The sequence below is a fragment of the Oryx dammah genome, unplaced genomic scaffold (assembly GCF_014754425.2).
Source record: "Oryx dammah isolate SB20612 unplaced genomic scaffold, SCBI_Odam_1.1 HiC_scaffold_11077, whole genome shotgun sequence".
In the NCBI taxonomy this organism is placed as follows: Eukaryota; Metazoa; Chordata; class Mammalia; order Artiodactyla; family Bovidae; genus Oryx; species Oryx dammah.
The window spans coordinates 6,125,957-6,146,518 of record NW_024080471.1 but is presented as its reverse complement, the minus strand read 5'-3'; the positions used below and the strand labels follow the sequence as shown (position 1 = coordinate 6,146,518).

The window sequence follows — 20,562 nt, the reverse complement described above, 5'->3', positions numbered from 1 at the left end:
ATATTCATTTAAAACTACTATACTTTATTTATTGACCAGTTCTGACCACTTCCCTAACTACTAGCCCACAAAGACAAGATTGAAATTAAGTTGGATATTATTTCATAGTTGAACAGAAGACCCAGACTTTCCAACAGAGCTCATAAGTCTATTCGCAACTACAGAGGAATTTGCTATCATGTTTCCTCATCTGTTCTTAGAATATCTTTTGCTGTCTTACTCAACCATAGTTGTTATTTTTAGCTGCATTTTGGTATTCATGATGGATGGCACCACTGCTCTTCACAAAATAAAATATATGAAATCTTTGTTTAAAATCGACAGCAATAATAGATTTTTCCATATGCCTAGTTTTTTAAGTTTGCTTTTAGAGATTAAAAAATTTCCAGTGTGGAGTTAGAATTTTCAGACTTTAGGAGTAGCCATAATATACGGTTGATCTTTTACTCAATTGATAAATGAGACGTCTGAAAGTAATTCAACCAGGGTCTTCCGCACTGCAGGCAAATTCTTTACCATCTGAGCCACCAGGGAACCCTGAAGAATACTGAAGTGGGTAACCATTCCCTTCACCAGGGGGATCTTCCCGACCGAGGGATCAAACTCAGGTCTCCCGTATTGCAGGCAGATTTCTTTACCGTCTGAACCACTAGGGAAGCCCGTAATTATTGGGTTGATCTTTTTCTCAATTGATAAATGAAAGGAAGCATCTAAAAGTAATTCGAGGGTAATTACATGTTTAATTGAATACTTAATTATGTTGGAAATGTCACTATGCTAAATAAAAAGAGATACCAAAATGTGTATCTCAAATTATCCCTACTCAGTAATCGTGTATATTTTATATCTAATCATATATGCAAAAAATAAGATCTTGAAAAAATGTATACCAATATTAATATTAACTCTGGATGATGAAACTCTGATTTCTGTTTTCTTCTCCGAATTCCTTGCAGTTTCTCCTTTTGTTGAAAGAATGTTTATTTTCGACATCAGAATAAAAGACCTAGAAGCCAATTTAACTTGAAACAATACTTTCTAAATGTCATTTTTTGAGAACAATAGTCAACTTTAGGCACTTGGAAGAGAGTGACATAATCTCATTTTAATTTGTGTGTATTCTTGCTGGTTTGCTAAGCAGGAGACACCAGTTCAATCCCTGAGTCAGTAAGATCCCCTAGAGAAGGAAATGGCAACCCACTCCAGAATTCTTGCCTGGGGAATCCCATGGACAGAGGAGCCTGGAGGGCTACCATCCATGGGGTAGAGTCCAACACAACATAGCAGGTAAACACTCTTGCTGGTGATAAGGTGTAATTGAAATCTGACCTTTTTAAAGAAAAATTAGCCTTCAGTGAAGAGAGAAAAGAAAACTAAAAGACAAGAAGAGAGGGAAAAGAAGTAAGTAGACTGACTTGATTTGCTTGGGTGGAGCACAGATTTCAAACTAGGATGTACAAAGCCAGGGACTTCCAGGCAGGGACTTGATGGTAGAAGGGAGGGTGTGTTATAGAGCGACTGGGAAAGGAAACTTTCTTCTGGGCACAGGAAAGCAGCAGCTGTAAATGGGTTTTCCTTTCCTCACCCCATCCTTCAGTCATGCCTTAACACAATCTCAAGTACGTAGCAGGCTTTTTTTCTCTTTTTTTAGGCTGATAAATGAATAAAGTACAGCTGTTTGAACCTAGATAGGACTGAAGTAGTGACTACCATAATAGGGGGAAAATCCAAGATGCAGCTCACTGTTGCTGGGATCACGATGTTGGTGGACAGCTCTGTTACTCAGCCGAGGCCACAAGAGTTTGTACTGGAAAGCCCTTTCGTGGGTCCTGACATGACAGTTAGGCAGAGTAGACTAAAACGGGGAAACTGAGCTAATTATCATAAAATACAAGAGTTGTTAGAAGGAAAAAGAAAAGCCCAATGATCTAATTAGTTATTTGTTGTTTTATTTTCCTGCTGCTACTGCTGTCACTTCAGTCGTGTCTGACTCTGTGCGACCCCATAGACGGCAGCCCACCAGGCTCCCCCGTCCCTGGGATTCTCCAGGCAAGAACACTGGGGTGGGTTGCCATTTCCTTCTCCAATGCATGAAAGTGAAAAGTGAACGTGAAGTTGCTCAGTCGTATCCAACTCTTAGTGACCTCATGGACTGCAGCCTACCAGGCTCCACCGTCCCTGGGATTCTCCAGGCAAGAACACTGGAGTGGGTTGACATTTCCTTCTCCAACACATGAAAGTGAAAAGTGAACGTGAAGTCGCTCAGTCGTGTCCGACTCTTCACGACCTCATGGACTGCAGCCCACCAGGCTCCTCTGTCCATAGGATTTTCCAGGCAAGAGTACTGGAGTAGGGTGCCTTTATTTTCCTAGGAATCAAGAAATGTTGAGTAGCATGGATGGATGGATCTAGAGATTATCACACTAAGTGAAGTTCATCAGAAAGAGAAAGACAAATGCTATATGATATCAGTTATATGTGGTATCTAAAATACAACGCAAATGAACTACAGAAACAGACTCAAAGACATAAAGAGAACAGACTTGTGGTTATCAAGGGGGAGGGAAGGATTGGGAGTTTGGGATTAGCAAATGCAAACTATTATGTATTGGACGGATAAACAGCAAGGTCCTACTGTAGAGCACAAGGAACTATATTCAATATGCTGGGATAAACCATAATAGAACATGGTTCTATATGAATATATATATGTGTATAACAATCACTTTGCTGAAGAGCAGAAATTAACACTGTGAATCAACCACACTTCAATAAAACTAAAAAAAAATTTCATACATTAAAAAAAAACATTGAGTAGGAGATAAAAAGTCTTAGTCCTACTAAAGATAGATTGATAAGTGATATTAATATCTATTATTTGATGGATAAAAATATTAACAGCTGTTATTTGATAGGCCACCAACTTTTTCATCTTGTAAATTTTAGCCTCTTTCCATGCTTCAATATTCACTTCTGTAAAATAGGATCCAAATTATACTCATCCATATTCCTTAAAGCAGAGACATTACTTTCCCAACAAAGGTCCACCTAGTCAAGGCTATGGTTTTTCCAGTAGTCTTGTATGGATGTGAGAGTTGGACTATAAAGAAAGCTGAGTGCTGAGCAATTGATGCTTTTGAACTGTGGTGTTGGAGAAGACTCTTGAGAGTCCCTTGGATTGCAAGGAGATCCAACTAGTCCATCCTAAAGGAAATCAACCATGAATATTGATTGGAGGGACTGATGCTGAAGCTGAAACTCCCAGTACTTTGGCCACCTGATGTGAAGAACTGACTCATTTGAAAAGACCCTGATGCTGGGAAAGATTGAAGGTGGGAGAAGGGGATGACAGAGGATGAGATGGTTAGATGGCATCACTGACTTGATGGACATGAGTTTGAGTGAACTGGGAGTTGGTGATGGACAGGGAGGCCTGGCATGCTGCAGTTCATGGGATAGCAAAGAATTGGACACGACTGAGCAACTGAACTGAACTGAACTGAATAGTCCTTAAAAATGGTGTAAACATTAAAATGCACTGCTGAAATAACAACTTATAAACATATGATATGTCAGCATTTAGTATTCTTGGGGGAAAATTCTCTAGCCCACTCACTCCTGGTGAGTAACAGTTGTTTTGGGTGAAGTAAAAAATAGCAAGGAATTATTTATAGTAAGTTCTCAATAGTACTGGGGTTATTTACTTGGTTCCTTATTTTTCTTTCTCATTCATTCTAAAGTTCAAAATCAATTGGCTATTCATCACCAACTGCTAAAGTTGTGGTCCAAAATAGGAAATGTAATGCCAATTCCTTCCATTTTTCTTCTTGTTAGTCAGTTTCAGAAGTCATATCAAGAAAGACAGTTGAAACTATAGCTTAAAACAAGGAATACTAGATTATCTGTGAATTTCACCTGGCATCACCGACTCGATGGACGTGAGTTTGAGTGAACTCCGGGAGTTGGTGATGGACAGGGAGGCCTGGTGTGCTGCGATTCACGGAGTCAAAAAGAATCGGACACGACTGAGTGACTGAACTAAACTGAAAGCATCCTTAACCAGAGACCATGCCATCTGCCACTTTTACCTCTTCTAATAGTTGATGGCATTGGTACAGTGGAGTTGGTCCCTTAGAAGAAGCGGAGTGCAAGTTTTGGAGATTGGGGAGGTTTTTTTTTTGTAATAATGCATAGAAATTAATATTGCTTGCGTATCTCCACAGAATATCTTGATATCAGTTTTAAATATTCTGAAACTGATCTGTTTGTCAAAAAAAAAAAACACTTAGTAAGAGCTTCATATATCAAAGGGAGTTATACTAAGGGGTTAGACATACAAAGATAAATAACACAGTCCTCAATCTCAAATAGATGATACTCTCAAATAAAAATAAGCAAAAAGTTCTAAAACTAGGACTTTTAATACAAAAGAATATATTTCACTGTAATTTTTAATATAGCTAAGTTAAAAGAAGAAATAGAAAATCACCCATTTTCCTTATTACCTAAAATAACCACTTTTAATATACACACATAAATGCATATACTTTAAAGAAATCATGTTTGAAATCACTACTATTTTTTCAAACTGCTTCCCTACTCCAGGAATATTTTTCCATGCTAAAATCTCTGTTAATAGCTACAAAATTTGAGGGTACTATACTTTATGGGGGTCATAATTTATTTAAATATTTCCCAAACATTTAAGCTCTGGAAAATATTCCATGTTATTAAAAAAATATGGGCTTCCCTGATGGCTCAGTGGTAAAGAATCCACCTGCAACGGAGGAGATGCAGGAGACGTGGGTTGATCCCTGGATGAAGAAAATCCCCTGGAGAAGGGAATGGCAACCCACTCTAGTATCTTGCCTGGGAAATCTCATAGACAGAGGAGTCTGGCGGGCTACCGTCCATGGGGCTGCAAAACAGTCAGACACAACTGTGAAGTGACTGAACTCACACAAAATATACTCCAGAGAGGATTCGGAGTCTGTGCCACCTGAGTGATGCTAAATTGCAATTTTACTGTCTGTGCCTCACCTGGACCAGGTAGCTGCAGCAGCAGCAGCCAGAAGTAGACCCTTTGTTGTGTGTGTGGTTGAGATGCTCTCTAGGTACCAAGGAAGAGTATGGAGTCTCATTTTCCTTTTCTCCTCAGGGCTGCAGAAATTACCACCTTATCTACAACACAAGGTGAATTTGGCCTCTGAGCATCACCATCCCAAGTCAGTATAGTCCTATGTCATACTGCAGGGCTTCCCTAGTGGATCAGATGGTACAAAATCTGCCTGCAATGTGGGAAACCTAGGTTCGATGTCTGGATCAGGAAGATCCCCTGGAGAAGGGAATGGTTACCCACTCCAGTATTTTTGCCTGGAGAATCCCACGGACTGAGGAGCCTGACAGGCTACAGTCCACAGGGTCACAAAGAGTTGGATATAACTAAGTGACTGACATACTATGTCATATCGTAGATCACTGCCCTATCAGGCCCTAGTCCCCTAATATCTCCTTGGCCTCTTCACCTATTTCTCTCAGTTTTTCTCTCTCAAATCCAGCCATATTTGCATTGTTGATACTCTAACACAGGAGACACATTTCCACCTCAGGGCCTTTAACTTGCTGTTTCCTCAGCCTTAAAGTTTCTTTCCCCAAATATCTCCATGGCTCTCTCTCTTTTCTCAGGTCTTTGCTTAAATATCACTTTTTTATATAAAGATTTTTTTATGTGGATCTTTTAAAAATTTTATTGAATTTGTTAGTTGGAAGTTGGTCAAGAATCTACCTGCAACGCAGGAGACTCAGGTTCGATCCCTGGGTTGAGCAGATCCTCTAGAGAAAGGAATGGCAACCCACTCCAGTATTCTTGCCTGGAGAATCCCATGGACAGAAGAGCCTGGTGAGCTACAGTCCATGGGGTTGCAAAGATTCAGACACGACTCGGCAGCTAACACATGCACACATTGAATTTGTTACAATATTGCTCTTTTTGTACCTTGGTTTTTTGGACCTGAGGTATGCAGGATCTTAGCTCTCCAACCAGGAATCAAACCTGCACCCGCTGATTGGAAGGCAAAGCTTTAACCACTGGATCACCAAGGAAGTCCTTCAAATATCACTTTTTCGGTGAGCTCTTACCTGCAAATGCCATCTAAAATTATCACCCCACGACCTCTCTCATGATGCACCTATCTCTTTTCCCTTAGCACTTTTTATTTAATATGCCAGATGTTTTGTTTATTTATCCTGTTTGCTGTCTCTCCAGCTAAAATATAAGTGCTGGTTGTGGATGCATGGATTGGTGCATGTTTTTTTCCTTTTGTTACTTCTGTAGTATTTAGAACAGTGACTGACATGTCAATCATTACTTGTTGAATTTCTCAACTTGGTTTAAAAGATTCTTTTTCTCATAGTACCATTTCTCCCATAGACTTTTAGGCTAGTACTAAGTTGCAGGGATGTCTTGGTGATCCACGACTATGGTTTTAATATTTCAGTTCCTTTTGACTAGAAGTACTTGTTCTTAAGTGACTAAGGCGAAGTAAATATAATATCTAGGACTTCCCAATGGACAGAGTCATGGGTTCCAAAGTTCATTTATAAGTCAATTGTTTGCACATCCTGAACTTATTTTCAGAACACTATGGGCACAGCTAGTTAACTGCAGGGAGTCTGAGAAGACTGGATAATGCCAGAACTGGGAACCAGATATCCCACTGGGATGGGGCAGACCCCAAAAGGACAGCAACAGGTGCACTGAACTCTGAGGATGTTCCATGCAGCCAGCAAGAGACACTGTCCTGAAGGCCAGGGCACAGGTAACAGTTACATTAGAGAGAATCCAAAGAAACGGGGTGACCCCATTGGGAAGAAGAGTTTAGCAAATGGCCGTCTGCTGCTGCTAAGTCACTTCAGTCATGTCCGACTCTGTGCGACCCCATAGATGGCAGCCCACTAGGCTCCACCGTCCCTGGGATCCTCCAGGCAAGAACACTGGAGTGGGTTGCCATTTCCTTCTCCAATGCGTGAAAGTGAAAAGTGAAAGTGAAGTCACTCAGTCGTGTCTGACTCTTAGCGACCCCATGGACTGCAGCCTTCCAGGCTCCTCTGTCCATGGGATTTTCCAAGCGAGAGCACTGGAGTGGGGTGCCATTGCCTTCTCCGAAATGGCCGTCTAGGAGTAATGATACTTTAAAGGCAAGTTTATCAAAAAACACCATGAAGCTCAAAGGCAAGCCAAAGAATAGAGAGAAAATATTTACCATATGTATATCTGACAAATGGACCATATCCAGATTATTTAAGGAACAACTTCAAATCAAAAAGGAAAGATAGATGACCCAACAGAAACATGGGCAAAAGTCTTTAGCAGTCATTTCAAAAAAGACAATCTCTAAATGTCTAATAAACATATGGATATGTTCTTAGCATCAATTGTCACAGTCAAACTGAAGCCACAGTGAGACTTTATTATACATCCACTAGAATGGCTAACACTGGGAAGGCTGGAAATCGAATGGTATTGCTATAAAAACAGACACATAAATCAGTGGGACAGAAATGACAGCCCAGAAATGAATCTACACAGACATTATCAATTCATTTATGACAAAAGAGACAAGAAGGTGGGACACATGTACAATCATGGCTGATTCATGTCGATGTATGGCGAAAACCACCACAATATTGTAAAGCAATTAGCCTGCAATTAAAATAAATTAATTAATAAAAATAAGAGAGACAAGAATATACAATAGGGAAAGGGAAGTCTCTTCAAGAAATGGTATTTGGAAAACTGGACAGCCACATATCAAAGAATGAAACTGGACCACTGTCTCATACCATACACAAGAAAGTAACTCTTTAAACCTGGTTTAAAGACCTGGACATAAGACCATAGACTATAAAATTCCTAGAAGAAAACATAATCAGTAGCTCCATGTCATCAGTGTTGGCAATGATTTTTTGGATTTGACATCAAAAGCAAAGAGAAAAATAAATAAGTGAGACGTCATCAAACTAAAAAGCTTCTACACAGCAAAGGAAACTATCAACAAAATGAAAAAGCAGCCTACCAAATGGGAAAAAATACTTGCAAGTCAGATATCTGACAAAAGTGAAAATCCAAGATACATAAAGCATTCATATACTTAGTAGCAAAAAACTAAACAGTTCAATTAAAAATGAGCAGGATAAGCATTTTTCCAAAGAAGACATACAGATGGCCAACAGATATATAAAGAGATGCTCAGCATCATTAATCATCAAGAAAATGAAAATCAAGACCACAATAAGATATTACCTAATACCTGTTAGAATGGCTATTATTTAGCAAGACCAGAAATAAGTGTTAGTGAGGCTGTGGAGAGAATGGAACACTTGTGCACCATTGATTGTAATGCAAATTAGTGCAGCTACAAACAGTATAGGAGCCTCAAAAATTTAAACAGAACTACCGAATGACCCAGAAAATCCTATTTTGGATATTAATTCAAAGAAAACAAAAATCTTAACTCAGAAAGATATAGATGCTCCAGTGTTCATTGCAGCATTATTTGGGCTTCCCTGGTAGCTCAGATGGTAAAGAATCCACCTGCAATGCAGGAGACCTGGGTTTATTCCCTGGGTTGAGAAGATACCCTGGAGGAAGGCATGGCAACCCACTCAGTATTCTTGCCTGGAGAATCCCCAAGAACAGAGTATTATTTACTATGGCCCAAATAAGGAAATAACCTAGGCATCCATTAATGGATTAGTGGATAAAGAAAAACATGGTGTATTTTATGGTATAAAGTATATTTTATACTTTATATTATTACTCATAATAATATTATGGAAAATTATTTGGCCATAAAAAGATAAGGAAAATTTGCCGTTTGCAACAACGTGGATGAATTTTGAAGGCATGTGCTTAGTGAAATAAGTCAGACAGACAAAGACAAATACTATATGATCTTGCTTAGGTGTGGAATCTAAAACAACTGAACTCATAGCTAGACTGAGGGTTGCCAGAGATGGGGTAGGAAGGTGGAAGGATGGGAGAAATGGGTGAAGGGTGGCAAGAGGCACAAATTTCCTGTTATAAAATAAATAAGTCCTGGGGATGTAATGTACAGCATGGCGACTATAGTTAATGAGGGGGTTGACTCATCTCTGCTTCAGCATGTTGGGGCTGGGAAGCCTGGAAGGCAGGGGTGACTTGTTGTTGCCTTAACTCACACCCTGGTGGTTGATGCTGGTTGGTGGCCGGGACCTCAGTGGAGCCCACTGAGGGGATACCTCATTGGAGAGGGGATACCTCTCCATGTGGCGGAGAGGGGATACCTCTCCATGGGATATCTCTGCTAGGGCTGGTCTGGGCTTCCTCACAACACAGCTAAGGATTCCAAGAGAACAAAGCAGAAGCTGTACCACTTTTTTATTGTGGTAAAAAACATATAACATAAGATCGACTATCTTAACCATTAAAAAAAGAAGAAGACACTTCCCTCGTCCAGTGGTTACGACTCCATGATTCCACTGCAGGGGATGCAGGTTGGATTCGTCGAGGAACTAAGATCGTATATGCCAGACAGCACGGCCAAAAAAGGAAAACAAGCAAACAAAAAAACCTGTCTTCTTTTCAAGCAAAAGTTAGAGGAGATATTTCCCAGCTTGTTGAGTTGGAAAATAAAACGATTTTGTATTTTCAGCATCTACAGCCTCTTTGAATATTGGCAGAAGCGGCAGAAGTGACATTCTGGGACTTCCAGTCCCAGCACTTAGAAGGCACTGTGGCTTCTCCTTTCCCCCTCATGGAATCCAGTTGCCTGAAAAGGAGTTCAAGATATACCACTACATGATGAGAAACCAGAGGGAGAGCAGAAGGCCCAGGCAGCCCCCAGCCATTCAGCCTCGTTGTTTGCAGTGTGTAGTCCCTAACATGCAGTTAAGGAAGCCATGTTTGTGGTCTGTCCTCAGGGGAGCCCCAAGCTGAGCACAGCTGGATGTGGGACCTCAGCCAATACCTCATGGAACAGAGTCAAGTCATCCCCATGGAGCTCTGCCCAGATTGCAAAATCAGGAGCAGATAAACGGTGGTGTTTGCTTCAAGACACGAAGGGTTCAGGTGGTTTTCATGCATAAAGGGACAACTGAAATACCTGGCACTAGGCAGCACGCAGTGTGACATTTTCATATTCCTTAGCCCAGCGTACAAGCTCCTAAGAGATCTCTTCCTGCGCCTGCTGTTCTGACTTCCTCTGGTATTACTCTCTGTGCTAGTCAGCTTGGTCTTTCTTCACAAAATACCACAGACTGGGGGCTTAAACAACAGAAATGTCTCTTCTTACAGTTCCAGAGGCTGGAAGTCCAAGGTCAAGGTTATCATCTTGCATATAACATTATCTTACATGATAAGTCGAAGGTGTATCATATATTTGACTCCATCAAACACACATTAGTTTATCACACACTAGTTCCCTGGGACTTGAAGACAGATCAGATATGTTCCTTGACCTCCCAAACATTCCCCCTGGCTGCATACGGTGCCTGGAGGAGGACAGAATATAGACAAAACCTTGAACACAATGTGATAAACACTCTAATAGAAGTCTGCATGAGAAGAGGGATGGAAATCCAGGTTAGGGAACAATGAATTCTGCCTGGAGAAGCAGGTCATAGAGAACAACAGACAGGACGTTTTAGTTACTCCTTGAAGAAAGAATAGCAAATGGTTAGGAGCTGAGAGGCAACATTTCATACAAAAGAAAGAGTGTGGGGACCTCCCTGGAGGTCCAGTGGTTAAGAATTCACCTTCCAATGCAGGGAACGTGGATTTGACCCCTGGTGGGGGAACTAAGATCCCACATGCTGTGAAGCAGCTAAGCCCCCACACTGCAGCTACTGAGCCCACGCTCAGAAACAAAGAGCCTGTGCATGGCAACAAAGACCCAGCCCAGCCAAAAGGAAAAATAAAAGAAAAGAGTATGAAGGATAATAGGCTTCCTGGGTAGCTCAGCTGGTAAAGAATCCACGTGCAATGTGAGATCCCAGTTCAATTCCTGGATTGGGAAGATTCCCCAGGAGAAGGGATAGGCTACCCACTCCAATATTCTTGGACTTCCCTGTGGCTCAGATGGTAAAGAATCCACCTGCAACGCGGTAGATGTGGGTTCGATACCTAGGTTGGGAAGATCCCCTGGAGGAGGGCATGGCAACCCACTCCAGCATTCATGCCTTGAGAATCCCCATTGACAGAGGAGCCTGGCGGGCTACAGTCCCTGGGATCGCAAAGAGTTAAACACAACTGAGCGACTAAGCACACGTGAAGGAAAAGGTAGGTGTTATCTTGGCTTGATATGGGGAGGGTATAGGAAGGAGAGTGGGCGGCAGGTAGGGCTGGAGAGAGGGGCAGGGCTAGGTTATAAAAAGCCTGTGGATCATAATCTGTACTTTGTTCTGCAGGTATTGGGGAGATGAGAGCAAATCCTACTCTGTCAGAGACCTAACTCTGGATGTCAAGAACTTACCTTACTACCACTGTAGTCCTAGAAATGATTAACAATCTCCCGGGTCTACACTACTAGCAAGGATCCCATGGCCGAGGTCAGAAGTTACTGAGCCTTGGAGGCTGGGAAGAGGTGGGGAGTAAGGATTGGAGATCCTAAAGAGGAAGGGACTTGGGCAGGAGATGTGGGAACAGAGAGGGGCTGGGGGTGGACTGGGAAGGGCTGGTGGGTGGAGGTCCCTCTGGGTGGTGAGTAATGGTATGACACAGTGAGTGGGTCAGGGGCAATGAGGGACAGCACTGGGCCCCAGCCTCTTTGGGTCTATCTTTTTCCGTCTTCCTCTCACTCTTCTCATCACAGCCATGTGGAAGGAGCAAGGTGGTAGGGAGGGGAAGAGGTGCAGAAGCAGGACATAGGTGACAAGATGAGAGTCTCTGCATTGTCAATACCAGGGACTAGTGTTGGGGAGGGTGCCTGGCGAGGAGGCTAAGGTGGAAAGGGACTCTCTATCTCTATGCTGCCCCCTCTCTATCTTTTCTCCAGCAAAGCTCCTATTTCCAACAGATACTCACTGCAGAAATGAGAGAGGAGGGGGCGAGGAGGGGTTGTCATGTGGAAGACAGTATTGGCTAAACTCAGACATGGTGTGATGCAGTGATGATTCTGCAGTGGCAAAGGAACCCAGCAAAGACAGGCAAAGTGTGTGTGTTCGCAGGAGCGTGCGGGTACCTCAACTGTTATGAAGCGGAGGGACAGGGAATCTCTGGAATTGCCCAGTTGGGGTGTTGGGGAGGGGCAGGTGCAAGCGGCCTGTGTAGATCAATGTCCTGAAGTCAAGGAGGGGCTGCCCAGGCCCAGAGCCTCCTAGCAGAAGGGAAGACACAGGGCTTGGCTCAGTGGTTCTACCTCGGTGGCTTCTGAGGTTCATGCCAAGAACTCCTTGATGGACTCCTACAGGATTGGCATTGGCCTTCAGTGGAAAGAATGGCTCCCCTAGGGTAAGACCAAGAGGGTGTAGATTAAAGAAAAGCATGCTAGTCATCTGATGGTCAGATTGCTTGTTTTGTTTTGGTTTTTAATTAAGAAGGTTAAAGGACATATTTCGAATTTGCTTTTAAGCCTTTCCCCAAACTCCCAGAATGGTTCCAATTCTATGCACTGTTTTTCTATAACAATATATAAAAAGATTTCAGGTTGCAAAACTTGCCTTCTCCACTTAGACTTCATTCTATTACTATTAGAAGTAACTGTTTAAATTTAAATGGAGTCAGTTTAATTATTGAAAGCCTATAGATGAACAGTATTTAGGTAACTATAACACGTATGTATATTTCAAAATCAAAGTATAAGAACTCTGAGGGCTTCCCAGGTGGCCCAGTGGTAAAGAATCCTCCTGCCAATGCAAGAGAGTCAGGAGACACAGGTTTGATCCTTGTGTCGGGAAGATCCCCTGGAGGAGGGCATGGCAACCCATTCCCATATTCTTGCCTGGAGAATCCCATAGACAGAGGAGTTTGGTGGGCTACAGTCCATGGGATTGCAAAGAGTTGGACGTGATGGAAGCGATTGAGCAGGCATGCTATATACATATATAAACTGAATCACTTTGCTGTGTACCTAAAACTAACATAACACTGTAAATTAACCATATTTCCATCTTTAAAATGGTTTTAAAAAGATGAGAAAAGAGCAAAAATCTCAAAAATAAAAGGTTTCATTCACTAAATTATACAAGGAGTGTATATATATATATATATAAAATCTATATATAAATGTGTATATTTCACTGTTAGTTCACTGCTGTTATTTTTGTTATAACAGCAACTAACATCTTTTAAAAAGAAGGTTCTGAAATCTTGCCCTGGCTTCCAGAATTCTGGGCAGAATAGTCCATTGTAAGGTCTAATTATGTATTCACTCCCTGCGGTATGGTCTGCTGGGCAAAAATAAAGATAACTGCAGAAAAGATGGCTTTGGACAAGTTTGGCTAAACATAGCCTTCAAGTGTGTAAACTCTATCCTCTTCCAGGGTGCATTTCCAACATCAAATAGTGATGAATTAAAGCTTTACTTTATCTTCTTCGTAATGAGTAGGCTCACTCGACAGGACACTTCAAACAGGAAATAAAAGGCAACGTCATTACATTCTCTGTCCACAAGGCTGTCTTACGCACTTAGTTCCAGTCCATTCAGCTTACAGAGTCCTGGCTGTGAACATCCTCTGAGGTTACGATGCTGTTCGGGTGTCCGGCGTCATCACTTTCCATTCCCTCCGGCGTCTGGAGTCTCATTTTAGCTGCCGAGATCACGCGGCTTGTCGATCACGTCACTTGTGGATCCTGGGGCTGTTTCGCCTCTACGGTCCAGCGTCCCCACTCCCAACACCCAGGGTCACGTACCGTGCGTGTGATTTAGAAGATGAGGATCTAACCAGAAGGCTTTTCCTGCAACAGATGTTTCTGGAGGAAAGTGTGAGACACAGAGTACAAACTTAGGGTTAGCAAAGGGGAAGGAGGGTAGGGACAATTAGGAGTTTGGGATTAGCAGATACACACTACTATATATAAAACAGATAAACAACAAGGTCCTACTGTATAACACAGGGAACTATATTCAATACCTTATAATAAAATACGATGGAAGTATATGGTTATAAGTTTCATATATATATATGTAGTATATATATCTGAATCATTTTGCTAAGTGATTCAACATTGTAAATCAACTATACTTCAATAAAATAAATAAATACAGAAAGTGTGAGCAAGGCAACTTCTCAGTGTGCAGCAATTAATTCGGCCCCACTACCTAGGTAGCTGTAACCCACATCACTTTTTCTCTAGAGTAAGCGACAACAGAGTAAAAATCCCCCTCCGAATTCCCAGGGCTCCAATTGTCCTTCAAATCCTCTCACAAGTCCACCAAGACCACCCTCACATAGGTGGGGGCAGGGATTCTCAGTAAACCATTTTTTCACCCAGGAATATCTCTTTAGGATGATCACTTTTACTTCATTGCTATTCAGTTCCAGACCTAGAAACGTAAAGAGGGAAATCCAGAAATAGGATTGGAAGACAAAGCAAGCAAGCAGTGGAACAAAATCCTTTCTCAGAGTTAAAAGGACTTTGTGGAATTTCCTTTCTTAATAATCCTCAGGATCATCAAAAATAGGTTCCGGCTGCCCTTCTGGGTCCTGCAAAGTTCTTGGTCATGTACCCCCTCCTAATTTGAACACCAAGCTGGGCAGGTGGGAGACCTTGGGGCAGGGGTCCCTTACAGAGCAGCTGCACAGAAGCCTCGGGAGCTCAGGGTTGCCAACCCTCCCATAGCGGCTTGCCAGGTTTCCAGAGTGTTAGAATAGTAAACAGTTGTTTCTCCGAAACAGAGATGGGGTTACCCACAGCCTCACATGCTAAATTTAAGTTTAATGAAGCTCTTTCCTAACAACCCAGATCAGTGATTTTAAACAGGCTGGTGGCGAGGCGAGATCCATCTCTCGGGGTTCGGGGGAAGCAACTGGCGAGTGTGGTCTGAGAAAGCTCTCAGGTGATTCTGTGTTCCACCTGCAAACCCCAGGGCCTCTTCAGAAAACCGCTGGCACAGATCTCGGATGCTGACAGAGGCCCTCTCTGGCTTCTGCAATTTGCCCACAATGTTCCTGACATTTCAGAGTTAACCTCTGAAGCACTTAGGGAAGATGACACAAGCCTCCCCTGCCAATACTTCCATGTGAACTTTCTCACACAGAGCATACAGAGAACGAAGTGCATATAATCAAACGTTGACAACAGTCGGCTGAGTAGTTAGGTTTGATCCTTGGAGCGGAAGATCTTCAGCAGAAGATCTCAAGTGTGAATTTGGATGTCATCAATCACGTCTTCCATAAGCCCTGTAGAACAGGGATAGTTGTACAGTCTGAAGCAAAAGAGGAGGCAGATACATCCTTCCACTGCCCTGACTCAGATGCGTTTTCCCGCTCCATATCCTATACTCATGCCCTGAGCTTTTGAGGGAAGTGTCCTTCTTGCAGAGATGCCTGGAAAGAGGGGAAACACAGGCATTATTTATCTGAGCTGTGATGGGAAAGATCTTATGACTTTTGAAATCCAAAGGCATATTAGGGAAACAAAAATGAGCCTGCATTTTCAAAGCTGCTGGTCGTTTTCTGTTTGGTAAGGCACGAAGAATTTTACATAATTGTGGGGACGACTGTTCCTTCTGAGGTTAACACTTATATTGGCCATTTACTTATGCAAATAAAAGATAAAGCCCCAAATTGAAACATGAGACCTTGGCAGACACCCCTTGATGGCTTCCAAACTAATGACCACATCTATGCCACTCTGGTTCTCAAAGAGGTCCTGAGACCCTTTCAGGGGGTCTGTGAGATTGGAACTATTTTTCCAACACAAAGAACTTGGTTTTGCTACTCCTATCCTCTCACAAGTGTATAGTCAAATTCTCCCAATGTTATATGACATGTGATAATGGAACAGATTGCTGGAGCTGATAGGAGAATCTAGCTATCTTCTATGAACATACCACATAGGGACCTCCCTGGCAGTCCAGGGGTGGAGACTTTGTCTTCCAATGCAAGGGGTACAGGTTTGATCCCCACATGCCTCATGGCCAAAAGAGCAAAACACAAGACAGAAGCATTATTATAACAAATTCAGTAAAGACTCTGATAATTGTCCACATCAAAAAAATCTTTAAAATGACAAAAGTCAATTTTACAACCTAAACAAAAAGAGACATAATAAAGATGTGCAAAAATAATGCTAAACAATGCTACTGCATTCACTATATTTTTTTGAAAATACAGTTATGTTTCATAAAAATATATTCTTTGTGTGAAACCAATATTATGGGTTTGTTATTGTTATTTTTAAATGAAGTAATAAATATTCTTTAAATTTCTGTTTTTTTCTTTTTAAAATTATTATTGTGATCAAATATATATCATGATTTAACATTTTAACTGTTTTAAATGTACAGTTCAGTGGCATTAAGTACATTCATATTATTGTACAACCATCGCCACTATCCATATTCAGAACTTTTTCATCATCCCAAACTAAACTGTACTAAACATTAATGCCTCATTAGCCCTTTCTCCCAGGCCCTGGTAACCACTATTATACTTTGTTTCTATGAATTTGACTACACCAGGTACCTCATACAAGTGGAATCATACAGTATTTGTCCTCTTGTGGCTGGCTCCCATCACTTAATATTTCCAAGATTCATCTATGCTGCATCAGAATTTCATTCTTTTCTAAGGCTGTATAATATTCCAGTGTAAGTACATACCACAGAATTTCTGTTTTGTCATTTGTAATGAATGTCTTAGCAATTTTAAGACACTTCCTTTTACTTAATTTTTTGTAATTTCAAAGTAGTTAAAATACTGATGTTTCAACATAACTGGTTTTCATCATGTTCTTCTACTCAAATAATGCAGGAATTTTCATTATTGGTGGTTGGAATGTGTGACAGTACAGTTACTTTGGAAAATGGTTTGGCAGTTTTTTTTAAATAAAATTAAATATAGATATTTATTTGATAGTAATATACCAAGTTATTTTCTTAGCTTTGACAAATGTTCCATGAAATTGTATTAAGACGTTAACAACAGGGGAAACTGGGCATATTGGAACTTCTTACTTACTCTCTTTACAACTTTTCTGAAAATAGAAAATTGTTCCCAAGTAAAAAATTTTTAACTGAAAATAATTCTCAGTTTTAGTATCTGCTATGGTAAATATTGGGCTTCCCTAGTAGCTCAGCTGGTAGAGAATCCACCTGCAGTGCAGGAGACCCCGGTTCAATTCCTGGGTCAGGAAGATTCACTGGAGAAGGGATAGGCTACCCAGTATTCTTGGGCTTATACTGGGCTTCCTGGGTGGTGCTAGTGGTAAAGAACCTGTCTGCCAATACAGGAGATTCAAGAGATACAGGTTCAATCCCTGGGTCGGGAAGGTGCCCTGGAGTAGCAAATGGCAACCCACTCTAGTATTCTTGCCTGGAGAATCCAGTGGACAGAGGAGCATGGCAGGCTACAGTCTGTAGGGTCACAAAGAGTTAGACATGACTGAAGTGATTAAGCATACCGCACATGGTAAATACTGAGAGATATAAGCCACATAAATCAAAAGCTCTTTATGGTTCCACAGAGAAACTGAGGAAAACAAACAGGAAACAGACATTTGTTTGCCTGGCCTACCTTGCAGCCAGCAAGGCCATGCGTCTGAGTTCTCACCAATGAGACCAAGAAATAGGTGAGAGCTGTTTCTCAGAAATCTGCTTTCTCCCAAAAAGTCCAGGTGGGAGACAAGGACAAGCTGGCATGACCTGTGCCCTCCCTCTTGACTGGAATGCCTGGGCTGAGGCGTCTGTGTTGCAATTGTGAGGCACCACACACATGGCCTTCTGGACATGCAGCCTCATTATTCTTTTCATCACCTCAGACTCATTTAAGCTGTTGGTAAAACTTTCTGCTCTTAGCATCCAAAGCATGGCAAAGGATACAGTTACCTAAGAGGCTCGGTGGCAGGCAGTGCTGCAGATCCTAGTTGCTGAATGTTTATTCATTTTTTTCCCTCTTACATGTACTTACAGATTACTTTGTGCCTAAAACAAACAAACAAAAACACACAAAAAGAAAGTGTGGACTCTGGCAGGAGTATGTGTGTGTGTGTTTTGAAAGTTGCTGACCCCTCAGCGGCTGCGCAGAAGATGAGGGCGCTATCTTCCATCTCTGGCAAGAGCAGAGCTGCTGAGGCTCCAGAGATAGCATGTGGGGAGAGCCCCGGAAAGGGCTCAAGGGCCAGCCTCCCCTTTCCCCACACCTGCCAAGCCCCAGCACCCTGGAATGATGCCCTTCCCACATAGTGCTACCCAGAGACCCAAAGTGCGAAGACTCACCTCCCTCAGCATCATAACCAAGGAGGGGAAGAGGGTAGACCTAGTCCACTTATGTGGACTTCCTCAGAGGCCAAACCTGAGCAATTCCAGTGAGGCTTCAGAGAAGAGAGCTGCCTCTGGGGTGCTTTTACCTCCCTTCATCAGTTGGCTAATCCATTCCGCTTTCAACCTTGCTTCCTCTCCCATCTATGTGTGCTGGAGAGAAGGTGGGTTGGGATTCAAAGCACAGAAGTAATGACTCTGCCTGGCTTACCTGGGAATCTAACACAGGATGCTAGCCTTATGACCTCCAGAGCCCAGTCACATAAAAATTTGGTGATACAAGATGCAGACATAGAGAACAGACTTGTAGACACAGTGGAGGGGAGAGGATAGAATGAATGGAGAGGGTAAAATGAATTGAGAGGGTAACATTGATATAAATACAATAGATAGCTAGTGGGAAGCTGCTATACAGCACAGGGAGTTCAGCTGTATGCTCTGTGATGACCTAAAGGGGTGGGATGGAGGGGGTTGGGAGGGAAGGTCAAGAGGGAGGGGATATATATATACATATGACTGATTCAAAATTACTGTACAGCAGGAACTAACACAACATTGTAAAGCAATTATCCTTTAATAAAAAGAAATTGGTGATACAGAAAGAGATGGCAAAGGTTTCCTGAATCTCAGATCACACAAGTACCAGCTTTCAGGGTTCTTCAGTTCCTCCTCAAATTCAAAGCTGAGATTTACCTAGGGACTAGATAGAATTGATGTTTCCATGTAACTTGGTATTGGAAAAAGGAAATATTATATAGAGAAAAAAGAACTGGACAAAGAAAGAAGTTTGATGGGTTTCTTTTAGGTTAACAATAAAAAAGACAGAATAAAAGCTAATTCCCAAGCCTAAGGGAATATTCTTTTATCCATAATGATTATCGTAAGGAACAGGAAAAATGGAACTTGAATATTTATTTTGTTGTGGTTAATGACAGCAATGAAGGAGAAGGAGGAAGGCAAGGAGGAGGAAGAGAAGAAAAAGAGTAAGAAGAAGAAGGAAAGGGAAAGAGGAGGCAACAAGCAGAAGCAGAAATGATTGTATCTAGCACAGTAAAATAATATTTTAAGTATAACTAGTAATATATGGTAATATGCTATATATATATATACATTCATGTATGTAATTATAAATATATTATAAATATAATTAATATAATAAATAATATATTAATTATATAATTATATAATATGCTATATATATACATTCATGTATGTAATTATAATTTCCTAGATCATTTGGCTTCTACATTTAATTAGAAAATATTTAATTATAATATGTATAGTTACATGTATAAAATTAATAATAGTATTCCTGTATTTTTGGAATTAGTAAAAATGGAATTATACAATGATATAAAAGTGCACTACTGAAATATATATGAATGTGTGACTAAGCAAACTGAATGTTTCCTCTTTCTAATCTGCTTTTTATCCCTGGATGAAATGAGGTGACATAACGAAAGCATTCCTCATCGTGTTGGCCCATAGTACATGCTTCATAAGCTTTAATCGCTTAGGTTTCAATCTTGGGATCAACCAATCAACATGCATCTCCTGAACAGCTCAACGACTATTGTACATTTCAGACTTGGAGGGAAAAAAAGGCCAGTTCCTAATCTACAAGGCTACTTACCTCTACTTTCAGACGTATTCCAGTTTGGAAGGCAAACTTTCTGGTCACCCTAGGAATAAGTGACTGTGACTGGTGATCACGGCTCAGAAGCATCCTTCATGCTGCATTTTATCTAGCTTCTTTTTCCCTTTCCTTTCCTTTCTCCATGTCACTGCCAGATTTTTTGGATGTTTTTTTCTGAAAACAAAACAAGAACATTCATTAGCAGCTCTTTCACATGAAAATAAAGAATTGTAACCTTTATTATAAGTCCAGCAGTGAATAATTTCTTGAAAAGCTGTATGCAAAACACTGTTGTTTTTGGCTTAGCCGATGAAGACAAGGGCAGAAGCTGGTTGGCACAGAGGTGACCTAGAACAAACTTGTTGTTCTTCAAGTAGCCTGACCTAACTAACCCTATGGGTCTGAATGTAAGCACGGTATAAAATCAGTAGGTGACACAATGAGACAGCAATGTAGATCTCTGATCTT

The 20,562-nt window shown here is 41.3% G+C and overlaps 2 long non-coding RNA genes across 3 annotated transcripts; both read right to left on the bottom strand.

Annotated features, from left to right (window-relative positions):
* Nucleotides 1–12,530: 12,530 nt before the first annotated feature.
* Nucleotides 12,531–15,451, bottom strand: LOC120860481. The gene is made up of 2 exons (XR_005720336.1): nucleotides 15,053–15,451; nucleotides 12,531–13,948 (listed from the first exon to the last, which is right to left on the bottom strand). It is a non-coding gene; the product is annotated as an uncharacterized LOC120860481 (long non-coding RNA).
* A 623-nt stretch (nucleotides 15,452–16,074) lies between these two features.
* On the bottom strand, nucleotides 16,075–20,262 carry LOC120860480. Of its 2 annotated transcripts, XR_005720335.1 has the most exons (5): nucleotides 20,092–20,262; nucleotides 18,417–18,611; nucleotides 18,021–18,122; nucleotides 16,666–16,773; nucleotides 16,075–16,111 (listed from the first exon to the last, which is right to left on the bottom strand). It is a non-coding gene; the product is annotated as an uncharacterized LOC120860480 (long non-coding RNA). The 2 variants fall into 2 exon arrangements; XR_005720334.1 differs by lacking the exon at nucleotides 16,075–16,111 and having other exon boundaries at nucleotides 16,498–16,773.
* Between the last annotated feature and the right edge of the window lie 300 nt (nucleotides 20,263–20,562).